The following is a 16,230-nucleotide window of genomic DNA, read 5'->3' on the forward strand; positions in this document are numbered from 1 at the left end:
GGTCTACACTGAAACCATAATTAGTATATGTTTTTTAAAAATGTGTCTTTCATCATGGTACCCCCTTGATTAAAGCTTAGCTATTACTTCTCATTGCTATTAGGTTAAAGGCCACAGTCCTCTGGCTTCATCTTGTATTGTTTTACATCCTTCTTTCCATCTGTGTCTTACCACTGTTTTAGACGTTTCTTCCTGTGAAAGAGCTTTTTGTTTCCAACAGCTTTAGTTAGGTAAACTGCACATATATGAAGTGTGTCATTTGATAGTTTTGACATATGTTTACACATTTGAAACGATAACCATAATCCAGACAGTTAACGTATTCATCACCCTTGAAAATCTCATGTCCCTTTACATTCCCTTATTATGAAGCTGCCAAGTTGTTTTCTAAAGGAGTTGTACCGTTTTCCATTCCCACCAGCAGTCTGTCAGAGCACCAATTCTTACATACATATTCATGAACACTTAGTATTGTCAGCTTTTTAAATCCAAGCCATTCGGATGGATATTTAGTATATATCTCATTATGGTTTTAATATACATTTCCTTAATAACTGATGATGGTGAGCATATATTCATGTGCTTCTTTGCCATCTGTGTATCTTCTTTGAATCGTCTAAGTCTTTTGTTTTAAAAATTAGTATCTTTTCTTACTTGTTGAGTTTCAGAATTCTTTGTATATTCTAGACACAGTTCCTTCTTATTTTATTTTCTTTTTGTTTTTTGTGGTTGTTGTTTTTGTTGTTTTCTCCACTGAGGCATTTTATTTGCACATATGTATTACATCCCTAGGAAAAGAATCCCAGGATTTCCCCTTCAGTGTGTTTCCAACTTGCTTCTTCGTGGTCTATGATTGTAGCTGAGGTGGTCAGTATAATGAAACCAAACTTAGCAGATTACTGTGCCAATTTTCTAGATCTTTGCATTGTCCATCAATTCTGGGGCCAGTCACTTCATGCTTGCTTAACCTGCCTGTGAGGTTCACAACAATTTTCCCAACTCTGAGATCATCAATGATTTTAAATTCACCAGTGTAACCATGCTTCATCATCACAGTTAGAAAGTGGACAATGTCTTTGGAGCATGGCCTAGTAAGAACCTGGCGTTTGCTTCTCTTTTCAGTATTATTATGCTTTGGGGAGTATCTGCCACGACAGTCACATGCATCATGATGGTGGCACAGAAAGATGGTGGAAAGAGCTAGATACAGATCCTTTATCACCTGTTTTTTTGGCAAGGTTTTTCTTCTCCCAGTCTGTGATTTCCTTCTCTCAACAGTGTTTTTGAAGAGCAGTTTTTCTTTTTGGTGAAGTCCAGTTTATGCATTCATTTGTTCTTCTATGATTGTTCCTTTCAGTTTTCATATGTAAGAAATCTTTGCCTAGCCCAAGTTACCTTTAAGCTGACATCTGGTCTCACTACGCCCGAAGCGTAGGAATACCTATGCGGGGAACGACAGGGAGAGGTGAAATGCGCCCGCCAGCGTGAAAGAATCCTGGGGAGACACCATCGTTCAAGCAACACCATGTTTCACTACGTCAGAAGTGTCGGGAAACCCCTGCGGGGCCGATGAGGAACGTGTCATGTATTCAAGCCTGTGAACCGGCACTTTGATGAAGCCATCGTTCAGGCCCTGCATGGTTTCACTAAGTGAGAACTGTTTGCAAAGCTATGCGGAGCCCACGAGGGAAGTGCCCTATCCTCCACTCTCCGAAGAGCTCTGTGGGGGAACACCGTCTTAGAACAAACATCTTTTCTCACTCGGAAGGGTTTGAAAACCTATGCGTGCCTAGGTGGACAGTGTCCTATACTCCACTGTCTCCAACTGCCCTTGGGGGAATGCATCTTTCAACTCACACCTGCTGCAACGAACTTGGAAGCGCTGGAAACCCCACGCGGGGCCTAGCAGGAAAACGCCACACACCTCCGTTCCGTGAAACAGCTCCCGGGGAAGAGAAGGCAGCCTTCCAACAACGTGCTGTTTCACCACGTCACAACGGTGTGCAAACCCAGTGGGGCGAATGCGGAAAGGGCCACGGATTGAAATGCTGTGAAACAACATGGTGCGGAAACCACCTTTCGAATGGCATCACGTTTCCCTGGGTTACAAGTGTTTGAAACCCCGTTGTGGAGCCTGGGCGGAAAGTGCCCTAAGCTCAGCTCTCAGCAGCCCCACTGTGGGAACCCATCTATCTCTCCGTTAATGAACATGTCGTTTCACTCAGCGAGAAGGGTTCGAAAAGCTACGGCGGGGCCTAGGTGGAAAAGTGCCATGTACTCAATCCTGTGAGCCAGCACCGTGCTGAAACTCTCTTTCCAGGAAGACCGGGTTTCACTATGTGAGCACTGTGTCAAAAGCTACGCGGGCCCCACAAGCGAAGTGCCACGTAGTCGACCTGAGAAAGAACCTTGTGGGGAAACCATCCTTCAACTAACATGTTGTTTCGCTCAGTCACACGTGCTGGAACACCTCTGCCGGGACTAGGCCCCAAGAGCTGGAGAGTCCAACTCCGTCAGACGGCACATCGGGGACAGCATCACTCAAGGAACATCTTGTTTCACAAGGACACAGCTGTTGGAAAACCGACGTGGTGCCTAGGCAGAGAGTGCTGGGCCCTCGGTTTGGTGAGCCAACACGATGGCGAAACCGTCCCTCGCCCAGCGTCTCGTTTCCCCGCGTTAGAGAGGCCAGAAGCATTATGGGTGGGTGGGTGGTGATGAAGGTGGTGGTGGGAGGGGGTAGGGGGAAAGCATATGAACAAAGTGCCGTACACTCCATGATGTGAAACACCACGGCGGCCAGGCAGTGTTTCAACTCGGAGCTTGTTTCACAAAGTGAAAAGTGTCTGGCAGCCTATGCGGGGCCTGCCAGGTAAGTGCCGTGCCCACAACTGTGCCTGAGAACACGCTGCAGAAACCAACTTCTGACTAAGATCTCGTGTCACTCATCCTGCAGTGTTTCCAAACCTCTACGGCGACTCTGTGTCCTGCTCCGTACACTCAACTCTGTCCACCTGCGCTTTGGGGAAACCACCTTTCCACTAACACCTTGTGTCACTCAGTGAGCAGTGTTGGAACACCTCTGCCGGGACCCTCCAGAAAGGGCCATACGCTCCACGCTGTCAAACTACACTTCGGGCCCGTCTTGTTTCCCAAGGACACACCTGTGTGGAACCCTTGGCGGGGCCTGAGCAGACAGTACCACATGCTCGTTTTTGTGAAGCAACACTAGGCCGCAACCAGCTGTCAACTCGCATCTCGTTTCATGAAGTGAGAAAGGCTTGAAACCCTGTGGGGGCTTAAGCGGGAAGTGCCATGTAACTCGATTCTGTGGAACTACACGCTGGGCGAAGGGTCTTGCAACTGATAGCTTGTTTCGCGAAGGGAGACCTGTCTGAACAGCTCTGCGGGGCCTCCAAGGCAAGTGCCGCATCCTCACCTGTGTGAGACAACAGTCTGGAGAAAGCATCTTTGAACTAACAGTTCATTTCCCCCAATAAGCAGTGTTCCCAAAAGTCTCCGGAGACAAGGTGTAAAGTTCCCTACGCTCCACTCTGCCCGTCTGCAGTTTGGGGAAACCACCTTTCAACTGACATCTGGTCTCACTATGCCAGAAGCGTAGGAACACCTATGCGGGGAACGCCGGGGAGAGGTGACATGTGCCTGCCAGCTGAAAGAATCCTGGGGAGACACCATCGTTCAAGCAACACCATGTTTCACTACGTTAGAAGTGCTTTCTTCTCAAGTACTTCTCAAGTACTTTCTTCTCAAGTGCACATGGAACCATCTCCAAGACAGATCACATACTGGGTCACAAACCTGCCCTCAAAAGTTTAAAAGAATTGAGATGATACCATGCACACTTTCAGACCACAATGCTACAAAACTTGAAATCAACCACAGGAAAAAGTCGGAAAACCTCCAAAAGCATGGAGGTTAAACAACACCCTATTAAAGAATGAATGGGTCAACCAGACAACTAAAGAAGAAATTTAAATATATATGGAAACAAATGAAAATGAAATTACAACAATCTAAATGATTTGGGATGCTGCAAAGGCAGTCTTGAGAAGAAAATACATTGCAATCCAAGCCTATCTCAAGAAACAAACAACAAAAAAAAACACAAACACAAAATCTAACAGCCCACCTAAAGATAATAGAAGCAGAACAGCAGAGACTCCCCAAACTCAGCAGAAGAAAAATAAGAAAAATCAAAGCCGAAATAAACAACATAGAATCTAAAAAAAACTGCAGAGCAGATCACTGAAACCAAGAGTTGGTTTTTTGAAAAAATAAACAAAATTGGTAAACCTCTAGCCAGGCTTCTCAAAAAGCAAAGGGAGATGACCCAAATAGATAAAGTCCTGAATGAAAATGGAATTACTACAACCAATCTCTCAGAAATACAAGCAATTATCAGGGAATACTATGAAAAATTATATGCCAACAAACTGGTCAACCTGGGAGAAATGGACTAATTCCTAAGCAACCACACACTTCCAAACCTCAAACAGGAAGAAATAGAAAATGTGAACAGTCCCATAACCAGAGAAGAAATTGAGTCAGTTATCAAAAATCTCCCACCAAATGAGAGTCCAGGACCAGATGGCTTCCCTGGGGAATTCTACCAGACATTTAAAGCAGACATAATACCTATCCTTCTCAAGCTGTTCCAAAAAATAAAAAGGAAGGAAAACTTCCAGACTCATTCTATGAAGCCAGCATTACTTTGATTCCCAAACCAGACAGAGACCCAGAAAAAAAAATACAACTACAGGCCACTATCCCTGATGAATATAGATGCGAAAATTCTCAATAAGATACTAGCAAATTGAATTCAAAAGCAAATAAAAAAGATTTATTCACCATGATCAAGTAGGATTCATTCCTAGGCTGCAGGGCTGGTTCAACATCTGCAAATCAATCAATTTGATACATCACATTAATGAAAGAAATTTTAAGAACCATATGACCCTATCAGTAGATGCAGAAAAAGCATTTGACAAAATTCAGCACCCTTAATAAAAACCCTCGAGAAAGTTGGTAGAGAAGGAACATAAACATCATAAAAGCCATTTATGAAAAGCCCACAGCTAATATTATCCTCAATGGGGAAAAACTGAAAGGTTTTCCCCTGAGATAAGGAACATGACAGGGATGTCCACTCTCACTGCTGTTGTTTAACATAGTGTTGAAAGTTCTAGCATCAGCAATCAGACAACAAAAGGAAAACAAATCCAAAATACAAAATCAAAGTACAGAAATCAGTTGCATTCTTATACACTAACAATGAAGTAACAGAAAGACAAAGAAACTGATCCCATTCACAATTGCACAAAGAAGCATAAAATACCTAGGAATAAATCTAACCAAAGATGTAAAAGATCTATATGCTGAAATCTATAGAAAGCTTATGAAGGAAATTGAAGAAGATATAAAGAAATGGAAAAACATTCCATGCTCATGGATTGGAAGAATAAATATTGTTAAAATGTCAGTACTACCCAAAGCTATCTACACATTCAGTGCAATCCCAATCAAAATTGCACCATTCCTCTCGAAGCTTGAACAGGCAATCCTAAAAATCTGTATGGAACCAGAAAAGACCTTGAATAGCCAAAGTAATTTTGAAGAAGACCAAAGCGGGAGGCATCACAATCCCAGCCTCTATACAATGCTGTAATCATCAAGAAAGAATGGTATTGGCACAAAAACAGACACATAGACTTTGGATGATGAATGGATAAAGAAATTGTGGCTTATATACACAATGGAATACTACTTGACAATGAGAAAGAATGAAATATGGCCTTTATAGCAACGTGGATGGAACTGGAGAGTGTTATGCTAAATGAAATAAGTCATACAGAAAAAGACAGATACCATATGTTTCGCTCTTATGTGGATACTGAGAAATTTAACAGAAGACCATGGGGGAGGGGAAGGAAAAAAAAGAGAGGGAGGGAGCCAAACAGACTTAAAAACTGAGAACAAACTGATGGTTGATGGGGGGTGGGAGGGAGGGGAAAGTGTGTGATAGGCATTGAGGACACCTGTTGGGATGAGCATTGGCTGTTGTATGGAAAACAATTTGACAATAAATTTCATATTAAAAAAAAACATTCCAGGCTCATGTATTAAAACATATATTGTTAAAATGTTTATGCTACCTAAAGCAATCTAGAGAATCCATGTAATCTCTATCAAAATAACACCAGCATTATCCACTGAGCTTTTATAGCTTGTATGGAACCAAAAAGACTGTTAATAGCCAAAGTAATATTAAAAAGGAAAAGTGATGTGAGTGGCATCACAATTCCAGACTTCAAGCTGTATTACAAAGCTGTCATCATGAAGACACTATTGTACTGGCACAAAAACAGACACAGAGATCATTGGGAGAGAATAGAAAACCCAGAAATAGACTTCAAACTACATGGTCAACTATTATTCAACAAAGAAGGAAAATCCAGTGGAAAAAAGTCTCTTCAACAAATGGTGTTGGGAAAACTGGATGGTGACATGCAGAACAATGAAACCTAATGACTTTCTTACATCATATACACAAAATTAAATTCAAAGTGAATGTAAGATTTAAATGTAAGAAAGGAAACCATTAAAATCCTAGAGAATAAAACAGTCAACATCCTTTATGACCTCGGGTGTAGCTTCTTCCTAGTCATATCTCTGGAAGCAAAGGAAATGAAAGCAAAAATGAACTATTCATCAAGATAAAAAAAAAACTTCTGCAGAGCAAAGGAAACGATCAACAAAACTAAAAGATATGGGAGAATATATTTGTAAATGACTTATCGTCATGTGTCTTGAATCCGGTTTTTCCTCCGACCTAGTATTTGAGTTTGGATCAGGGCCAGAGCAAGGCCTAGGATTAGGGCTAGAGCCCAAGTGAGAGTAGTGGCCTATCTGCAGGTAGTGCAGATACCTCTCCAGAGGGATAAGTTGAGGGTGAGTGTTAGTGTGAGGGTCAGGGTTAGGGTTAGGATTCAGATGATAGGCTGAGGGTATAGGTTAGGGTCAGGTTTTCACTAAGAATCATACTCTCTAATCCATTCATGGTCATGGCATATGGCACAGTTTCCTTCTGTGTTCCTGCCTGGCAATTATTCTGTTGATCATGTGTCCCAAATCAGTTTTTTCCCCTTGGAGGATTCAGGCCAGGTTCAAGACCAGAGAAAGGGTTAGAATTAACATTATAGCACGTCCGAGTGTAGGTGCCCATCCTCAATCAGTGAGGAGACTTGACTCTGGGGAATAAATTTACAAATGCCCTGAGTTTACACGAATGGATTAAGTAGGCTTAGGATGAAAGCGTCCAAGAATAGGTAAACAGGGAGAAAGCACCCCCAGCATAGAACAAAAGCAGAAAGCTACTTCCACAGGAGGAACCTGTCCAGAATAGGTAAACAGGTAAACAGGCAATAGACCACCACATCAGGGTGAAATTTCCCAGAGCTAATTGGCAAAAGAAAAGTCCCTTGTTAGCCCTGAGATAGCATGCTCTGTCATCCTCTAGGCAAGTTAAGATACACAGACAAGGCACCTGGTGCCTGCCATAAATAGCTATCTTCTCAGCGCCAGGATTTTGTTTTGTATTGACCAAAACCCCTAGCACCACATATTCTTGAAACCCCCTTTCTCTCACACACTTGTGTTAATGATCATTGTGTCATTTTCTCTTTCTGCATATCCGTCATGTTTGTAAGACTTCTGATCCTAATAAATACGGAGCAAGGATACTTACTTGGGGTTTTTGTCTCATCCCGGACATTAGCCTCTCTCATATTTAATTCTGCATCTGCTCTCTTGCTGGACACCTGTCTCAAGGGATAAATTCATGGCAAGTGTTAGGGTCTGATGTAGGGTTAGCCTTCAGGGTCTAGGCAGATGATGTGTATTATCATTAGATTTTCTCCCAGAATCATAATTTTTAGCCTCATCCTGGTCATTGCAAATGACATGGTTTCCTTTGGTGTTCCTGTTAGAATATTTATTCAGCTGTGGGTCCCAAATTGACATAGGGTCCTTCAGACCTAGGATTTGAGGACAGTTCAGGGACAGATAAAGGGCTAGGGTTAGAGTTAGGGCCCAGGAGGAGGGTAAGGGCCTATCCACCAGCAGTGCAAAAACTTCTCAGTAGGGACTGAGCATTAGGATGTGGGTCAGTTTTAGGTTCAAGTGCTAGACAATGTATGATAGGGTTAGGTTTTCCTTCAGAATAATACTCTGAAGATTCATCTTGGTCATTGCAAATGGCGTTTCCTTCTGTGTTCTTGGTAGAGTAATATTCCTTAGGTCTTGTTTTCCAAATCTCTCTTTTCCTCAGACCTAAAATTCAGGCCAGGGTAAGTGTAGGGGCCTATCTTTCCTCAGTATTGAGACCTCTCTGGAGGTATAAGTTGAGGTTTGAGTGTTAGGGTAATGGTCAAGGTTAGGGTTAGGGTTCAAGGACTAAGCTGAAATTGTGGATTTGAAAGTTTTTGTTTAAAATATTAGTCTCTAGCCCCAATCTGTTTGTTGCAAATGTCATTATTCCCTTTTGTGTTTTAGGCCCAGTAATTTTCCATAACTCAGGTGGTGCAAATTGTTTTTTTCCCAGATATACAACTTGGGCATGAGTCTTGGCTAAAACAAAGGCTAGGGTTAGGTTTAGAGTCCAGGTAAGGGGAGCAGCCTATCCATGGGCAGTGTAAAGACCTCTAGAAAGGGGTAGGTTGAAAACAAGTGTTAATGTGAGGGTCAGAGTTAGGGTTAGGATTCAGAAGACAGAATCCGTTTTTTTGCTGAGAATCATACTCTCTAGTTCCCTGCTGGTCATGGCAAATGGCATGGTTTCCTTCAGTGTCCCTTGCCAAGTAATATTCTGTCAGTTTTCTGTCCCATTTTGTTTTTTCCTCAGGCCTAGGATTCAGGCCCAGGTCAAGGCCAGAACAAGGGCTAGGGTTAGAGCCCAGGTGAAAGTAGTCACCTATCCACCAGCAGTATGGAGACCTCTCCAGAGGGATAGGTTGAGGGCAAAAGTTTGTGTAAGGGCAGGGTTACGGTTAGGATTGAGGGGTGAGGCTGATGGTGTGTGTTTGGGTCATGTTTTTGCTGAGAATCATACTCGCTAGCACCAGCTGATCATTGCAAATGGAACATTTTCCATCTCTATTCTTGTCTAATATTATTAATCATGTGTCTTGAGTCATTTTTTTCCTCATACCTAGGGTTGAACCCTTAGGGCAATAGCAAGGGCAGGGTTAGGGTTAGTATTTGGGTGAAGGAAGGACCTATCTGATGGCTGTATAGAGACCTCTATGGAGGGATAATGCTTTTTTTTTAATGCTTATTTTTGCGAGAGACAGATTGAGAGCAGGGGATTGGCAGAGAGAGAGAAGGAGACACAGAATCTGAAGCAGGCTCCAGACTCTAAACCATCAGCACAAAGCCTGGCATGGCACTTGAACTCACAAACCAAGAGATCATGACCTGAGCTGAAGATGGACCCTTAACCAACTGAGCCACCCAGGTGCCCCTGTCTGGAGGGATAGGTTGAGGAATAGAGTTAGGGTGAGGTTTAGGGTTAGGATTCATGGGCAATACTGAGGGTGTGTGTTATGGTTAGGTTTTTGTTAAGAATCATATGCTCAAGCCCCATTCCATTCATTACAAATGGCTTAGTTTCCTTCTTTGTTTCTGTTAAAGTAATATTCCGTCATTTGTGTGTCCAAAATCGGCTTTTCCTCTGTCCTATTATTTGGCCCTGGCTCAGGGCCAGAACAAGGACTAGGGTTATGGTTAGGACTTGTATGAGGGTAAGGGCCTATTAGCAGTACACAGCCCTCTCTAGACAGATTAGCTGAGGACAAGGTTAGTGGGAAAATCAGGGTTAGGGTTAGGGTTCAGGGGCTGGGCTGAGGATGTGGGTTGGTGTTAGGTTTCTGTTCAGAGACATTCCCTCTAGGGCCATCCTGGTTGTTGCAAATGGCATGATTTCCTCCTGTGTTTTCTGCCAAGTAATATTCCCTTGGTTGTGTTTTCCATATCACTTTTTTTTCTCAAACCTAGTATTCAAGACCATGTCAGTGCCAGAGCAAGTCTTAGGGTTAGGGTTTGGGCCCAGGTGAGTGTAAGGGCCTATATATTCCTAGTGCAGAGACATCTCCAAAGGGATAAGTTGATGTCAAGGGTTAGGATGAGGATGTCAGTAAGGATTAGGCTTTTGCACAGAATTACACTATCTAGCCCATCCCAGACATTGCAAATGGAAGAGTTTTGGTTTAAGTTAGGTTTAGGATTTTTTGGAGCCAGGGTGAGGGAAGTGGTCTAATCCCCAGTAATGCAGATACATATCCAGAGGATTATTTTGAGGGTGATTGTTATTGTGGGGGTCAATTTAAGGTTAGTTTTCAAGCCTCTGCTAAACATGTGGGTTAAGCTTAGATTTTCACTCAGAATCATACTCTTTTGCCAATCCAGTTGTTACAAAGGGCAAAGTTCCTTCTGTGTTCCTGGTTAAGCAATATTCCATTGGTTTTTTCCCAGTTCAGGTTTTTCCTCAGACCTAAGATTTGGGCCCAAGTCAAGGTCAGAGTAAAGGTTAACTTTGGGGTGAAGGCCTGGGTGAGGATAGGGGACTACCTGCCAACAATGCAGAGATCTCTTCAAAGGGTAAGTTGAAGGTGAGGTTTAATGTGAGTGTCAGCTTTCCAGTTAGCATTCTGGACCCAGCCTAAGGTGTGGGTTAGGGTTAGGTTGTGACAAAGAATCATTCTCTGTGGAGTTATTTCTAGAGAATGTATTGTAAGCCCTGGATGGTGAGCAGAGCAATAGCTGAAATGTCAGCAATGTTCTGGTCTCAAGATTATTGAACGTGATAACATTATGAGATACAGAGCCCCACGAGCCCCCAGAGGATAGTAAGAAAGTTGAAAATGGCTGTAACTTACTGACACTCCTTGGAACTGCAGGTACTCCCTGCATGCCTTCATGTAGCCACCAGATGTGTGTCTGGGTAATGTTTAAAATATCTTGTGTTCTCTTTCCATTCTTTGATACTCTTTGATACTTATATCCCATAAAACATGAAATAAAAACTATGTGTAGTCTTCTCCTTTTGCTGCTCTCTCACAGAGGCAATCCTACACATCCTCTCAGTCTGGTGTCTGAGAACTTCTTCTTCAGTGCATGGCAACAATACTCTCTACCACCATCCTGTTGTTTGAAATGGCATAGTTTTATTCTGTATTTGGCTCATTATTATTACAGCAATGTCCACAAAAATGGTATTTTCATCAGACCTCGGATTCACATACTGGTCAGGGATGAGCAGAGGCTAGGGTTAGGCTTAGGGGTCCAGTGAAATTGGGGACTTATCCACCAGTAGTTTGGGACCTCAACAGAGTAATAAACTGAGGGTGTTCATTAGGGTGAGGGTTAAGGTTAGGGTTAAAGTTCAGGGGCTGAGCAGAGCATGTGGGTCAGGGTATAGTTTTCACTCAGAATCATGTTCTCTATATATCCATTACGGTTGTCACAAAGGACACAGTTTCCTTCTTTCTTCCTGGCATTGTAATATTCCCTTGCTCATGTGTCCTGATTCAGTTTTTTCCTCAGGCCTATACTTTGGACCCTGTCAGAGCCAGAGCAAGGGCTAGAGTTATGGTTAGGTCCCGGGTGAGGTAGGTCTATCTGGCAGCCATGCAGAGACCTCTCTGGATGGGTAACTTAAGTGTGATTGTTATCGTGAGGCACAGGGTTAGGGTTAGGGTTCAGTGGCTACTCTGTGTGTGGTGAGGCTCAGGTTTCCACTCAGAGTCATAGTTTCTTGTCCCATCCTGGTCATTGCAAAGGGATGAAAATATTGTTCCCACTATATTCCTGGTCAAGTAATATTCCATCAGTTATGTGTCCCAACTTTTTTTTCCCTCAGACTTAGGATTCAGGCACAGGTGAGGGCCAGAAAAGGGATTGGGTTTATAGACAGGGCTGGGTGAGAATAAGGACCTATTCACCAGCAGTGAAGCAATCTCTTCAGAGGGTAAGTTGAGGGCAAGGTTTAACATGAGGTTCAGTGTTAGTGTTGGGGTCCCAGGTTTGCTGAGTGTATGGGTTAGGGTTAGGTTTTTGCAAAGCAGCACCTTTCTGTTGGTTGAAAAAGCACATTTTCCTTCTGAGTTTTTGGCCCTTTAATATTAGGGTGGTCATGTTTTCAGAACTGGTATATTTTCCTCACACCTAGGATTCCAGCCTCAGGGCCAGAACAAGGGCTAGGGTTAGGGTTAGGAGCTCTGTGAAGTTAGGGACCTATCTGCCAGGTGTTTGGAACCTCTCCAGAGTGAGAATTTGGGAGTGATGTTTATTCTGAGGTCAAGGTTAAGGTTAACATTTCAGGGCTATTGAGTGTGTGGTGAGGCTCAGGTTCTTGATCAGAATCATACTCTCCTGTCCTATCCCAGTCTTTGAAAGGCATAGTTTCCTTCTGTGATTTTGGCTGAGTAATATTCTATTGGTCATATATCCCAAATCAGTATTTTCTTCAAACTTAGGTTTGGGCCTACATCAGGGCCTGATCAATGGTGAGGGTTAAATTTAGGGTCAGTGTGAGGGAAGTTCCTTATATGCCAGCAGTTTGGCTATCTCTCCAAATGAATAATTTGATGGCAATATATACGATGAAGGCCAGGTTTGTGGTTACGGTTCAAGGTTAGGCTGAGCATGAGGGTTAGGCTGAGATTTTCACTCAGAATCATAGTCTCTGGACCTATCCCAGTTGCTGCAAAGGGCAAGGTTCTTCTGTGTTCCTGTTCAAGAAATATTCCATTGGTTATGTGTTCCAATTTGGGTTTTTCTTCAGACCTAGGTTTGGGGACCAGGTCAAGGCCAGAGAAAGGATTCGTTTTAGGGTTAGGGTGAGGCTAGGAGATTATCTACAAGCAGTGCAGAAATCTCTTTAAAGGGTAGGTGGTGGTGAGATTTATTGTGAGGGTCAGCTTTAGGTTAGGGTTCAGCTAAGCTAGGGTGTGCATTAAGGTTAGACTGTCCAAAGAATCATACACTCTACCACCATCCCAGTCATTGCTACTGGCATGGTTTCCCCCTGTATTTTTGCCAATTAATATTATGGCCATCATGTCCCCAGAATATGTATTTTCATCAGACCTAGGATTCAGACACCTTGTCAGGACACCAGTAAGGGCTGGGGTTAGGGTTAGGGCCCCAGTGAAGTTAGGGTCCTAGTTTGGGACCTCTACAGAGTAGAGGGAGATCATTAGGGTTATGGTCAGGTTTAAGGTTAGGGTTCAGGGGCTGTGCAGAACATGTGGGTCAAGGTTCAGTTTTCATTTAGAATCATATTCTTTATTCCCATCCCAGTCATTGCAAAGGGCACAGTTTCCTTCTGTTTTCCTGACCATGTAATATTCCCTCACTCATGTGTCCTGAATCAGTTTGTTTCTCACAACTAGGATTCCAGCCCTGGTCAGGCCAGAAAAAGGGCTAGGGTTACGGTTAGGGTGTGAGCAAAGTTAAGGGCCTCTTTGCCATCGGTGTGGAGACATCTCCAGAGGGATAAGTTGAGGGCGAGGGTTAGGGTAAATGTTGGGGTTGGTGTTTGGGTTCTGAGGTTCAGCTGATTGTGTGGGTAGGGTTTGGATTTCCCTCAGAATCATACTTTCTAATCCCATGTATTTCATTGCAAATGGCACAGTTTCCTCCTGTGTTCCTGGTTTAATAATATTCTGTCAGTCATGTGTCCTGAACCAGAATTTTTCTCAGACCTAGTGAATCCATGGCCCAGGTCATGGCAAAAGCAAGGGATAGGGTTAGGGTTGGAGTCCAGGTGAGAATAGGGGCCTATTTGCTGTCATGGCAGAGATCTCTTCAGAGTGTAAGTTGAAGGAGGTTTAACATGAGTGTCAGGGTTAAGTTTAGGGTTTAGGTGTAGGCTGAGTTTGTTTTAGGATTATGTTTTTGCTTAGAATAATACTCTCTAGCCCCATTCCCTTTATTGAAACTGGCAAAGTTTTCTTATGTGTTCCTGCTCCAGTAATAGTCCTTTGATAATATGTCCTGAATCAGTTTTTCCCTCAGTCTTATTTTTTGGGCCTTAGTCTGTGCCAAAGCAAGATCTAGTGTTAAGGTTATGGTCTGAGTGATGTAGGCCTATCTGCCAGCCATGCAGAGACCTCTCCAGTTGGGTAAGTTGACTATAATTATTATTGTGATGGTCACAGTTAGGTTTAGGGTTCAGTGGCTACACTGAGTGTGTGGTGAGGCTCACATTTCCACTCAGAATCATAGTCTCTTCCTGTGGTCATTGCAAAAGGATGCAAAAAATTGTTCCTTCTGTATTTTGTTTGAGTAATATTCCATCAGTTATGTGTACCATTTTGGCTTTTTCCTCAGACCTATGATTCAGGCCTGGGACAGGGCCAGAGAAAGGGTTAGGTTTATAGATAGGGCTCTGGTAAAATTAGGGACCAACCTTCCAGCAGTAAAGAGATCTCTTCAGAGGGTCATTTGAGGACAAGGTATAACATGAGAGTCACTGGGCTAGGCTGAGGTTATGGGTTAGCATTGGGTTTTTGCAAAGACTCATACTTCTTGCACCATTCTGGTGGTTGCAAATGGCATAGTTTCCTTCTGGATTTTTGGCTTTTTATTATTATGGCAGTCATGTGTTCAGAATTGGTATATTTTCCTCATACCTAGGATTCCAGCCTCAGTCATGGCCAGAGCAATGGCAAGGGTTAGGGTTGGGAGCCCAATGAAGTTAGAGACCTGTTCGCCAAGAGTTCTGGGACCTTTTCATCATAACTTGGGGAATGATGTTTATTCTGAGGTCAGGATTAAGGTTAACATTTCAGGACTATTGAGTTTGTGATGAAGCTCAGGTTCTTGTTCAGAATCATACTCTCTCCCCCATCCCAGTCTTTGCAAGGGGCATGACTTCCTTCTGTGTTTTGGCTAAGTTATACTCCATCAGTCATATATCCAAAATCAGTTTCTTCCTCAGAGCTGGGATTTGGGCCTTGGTCAGAAAATTTCTTAAGGGATAAAGGATAAGGGAAAAGGCATAACTTGAAGGCAAGTGTTAGGCTGAGGTCAGGCTTAAGGTTAGGGTTCAGGGGCTAGTTTGAGAGCATGGGTTAGGATTAAATTTTCCTTCAGAATCATATTCATTAACCACATTCCAGTCATTGCAAATGGCATGGTTTCCTTCTGTGTGTCTGGTCCTGTAATGTTATGTTAGTCATATGTCCTGAATCATTTTCTTTTCTCAGACTTAGGATTTGGATCCTGGTAAGTTCCAGAAGATGGCTGGGGTTAGAGTCAGACCCCATGTAAAATTGTAGACACCTATCCTCTAGCAGTGCAGAGACCTCTCCAGAGGGGAAAGTTGAGGGTTGTTATCATGAAGTTTATCATGTTACCAAAGTTGTTATCATGAAGGTCAGAATTTGGGCTAGTATTGAGGGGCTAGGCTGAGTGTGTTGGTCAGGGTTATTCTGTTTTCCTGACAGAATAATATTAATTCAGTTATGTGTCCCAATCTGATTTTTTCCTTATACATAGGATTCTGGCCTGGCTCAAGTCCAGAGCAAGGGCTAGTGTTAGGTTTAGGGCCCACATGAGAGTAAGGGCCTATCTGCTGACAGTGTGAAGACATTTCTGGAGGGATAATTTGAGAATGAGTGTAGTGGGAGAATGAGGGTTAGGGTTAAGTTTCAGGTGCTAGTTTGAGTTTGTGGGTTAATGTTAGATTTTTGCTCAGAATCATATTCTAGTCCAATCCCAGTCATTGCAATTGGCAACGTTCCTGGTTGAGAAATATTCCTTTGGTCATGTGTTTTGAATCAGTCTTTTCCTCAGATCTACAACTTCTATAAGCTGAGGGCCTGTGTTATGGTAAGAAGCTTAGAGTAATATTTCAGGGTGTGGGTTAATTTTAGGGATCCTTCAAATCATATTTTCTAGTCCCATTCCAATCATGACAAATGCCATGGGTTCCTTCTTTGGTTCTGGCCCAGTATATTTCTTCAGTCTTGTATCCCAAATCAGGTTTTTCCTCAGACCGGGTATCAGTTCCAGGGCAGGGACAGAAGAAGGGCTAGAATTAAGGTCAGATGTGGGGTGAAGGTAGAAGCCTGTTAACAGGCAGTGCAGAGACCTCTCCAGAGGGATAATTTGAGGATGCATTTTGTGTGAGAGTCAGGTTCAGGGTTA

The 16,230-nt window shown here is 43.1% G+C and overlaps 1 protein-coding gene across 1 annotated transcript in view; it reads left to right on the plus strand.

Moving 5' to 3' along the window:
- Positions 1-16,230, plus strand: part of LOC102955781 (arylamine N-acetyltransferase 1) — an 85,795-nt gene that overhangs the window by 14,161 nt on the left and 55,404 nt on the right. The gene's annotated exons all lie outside the window — the stretch shown is intronic.

The sequence above is a fragment of the Panthera tigris genome, chromosome B1 (genome assembly GCF_018350195.1).
Source record: "Panthera tigris isolate Pti1 chromosome B1, P.tigris_Pti1_mat1.1, whole genome shotgun sequence".
Classification (NCBI taxonomy): domain Eukaryota; kingdom Metazoa; phylum Chordata; class Mammalia; order Carnivora; family Felidae; genus Panthera; species Panthera tigris.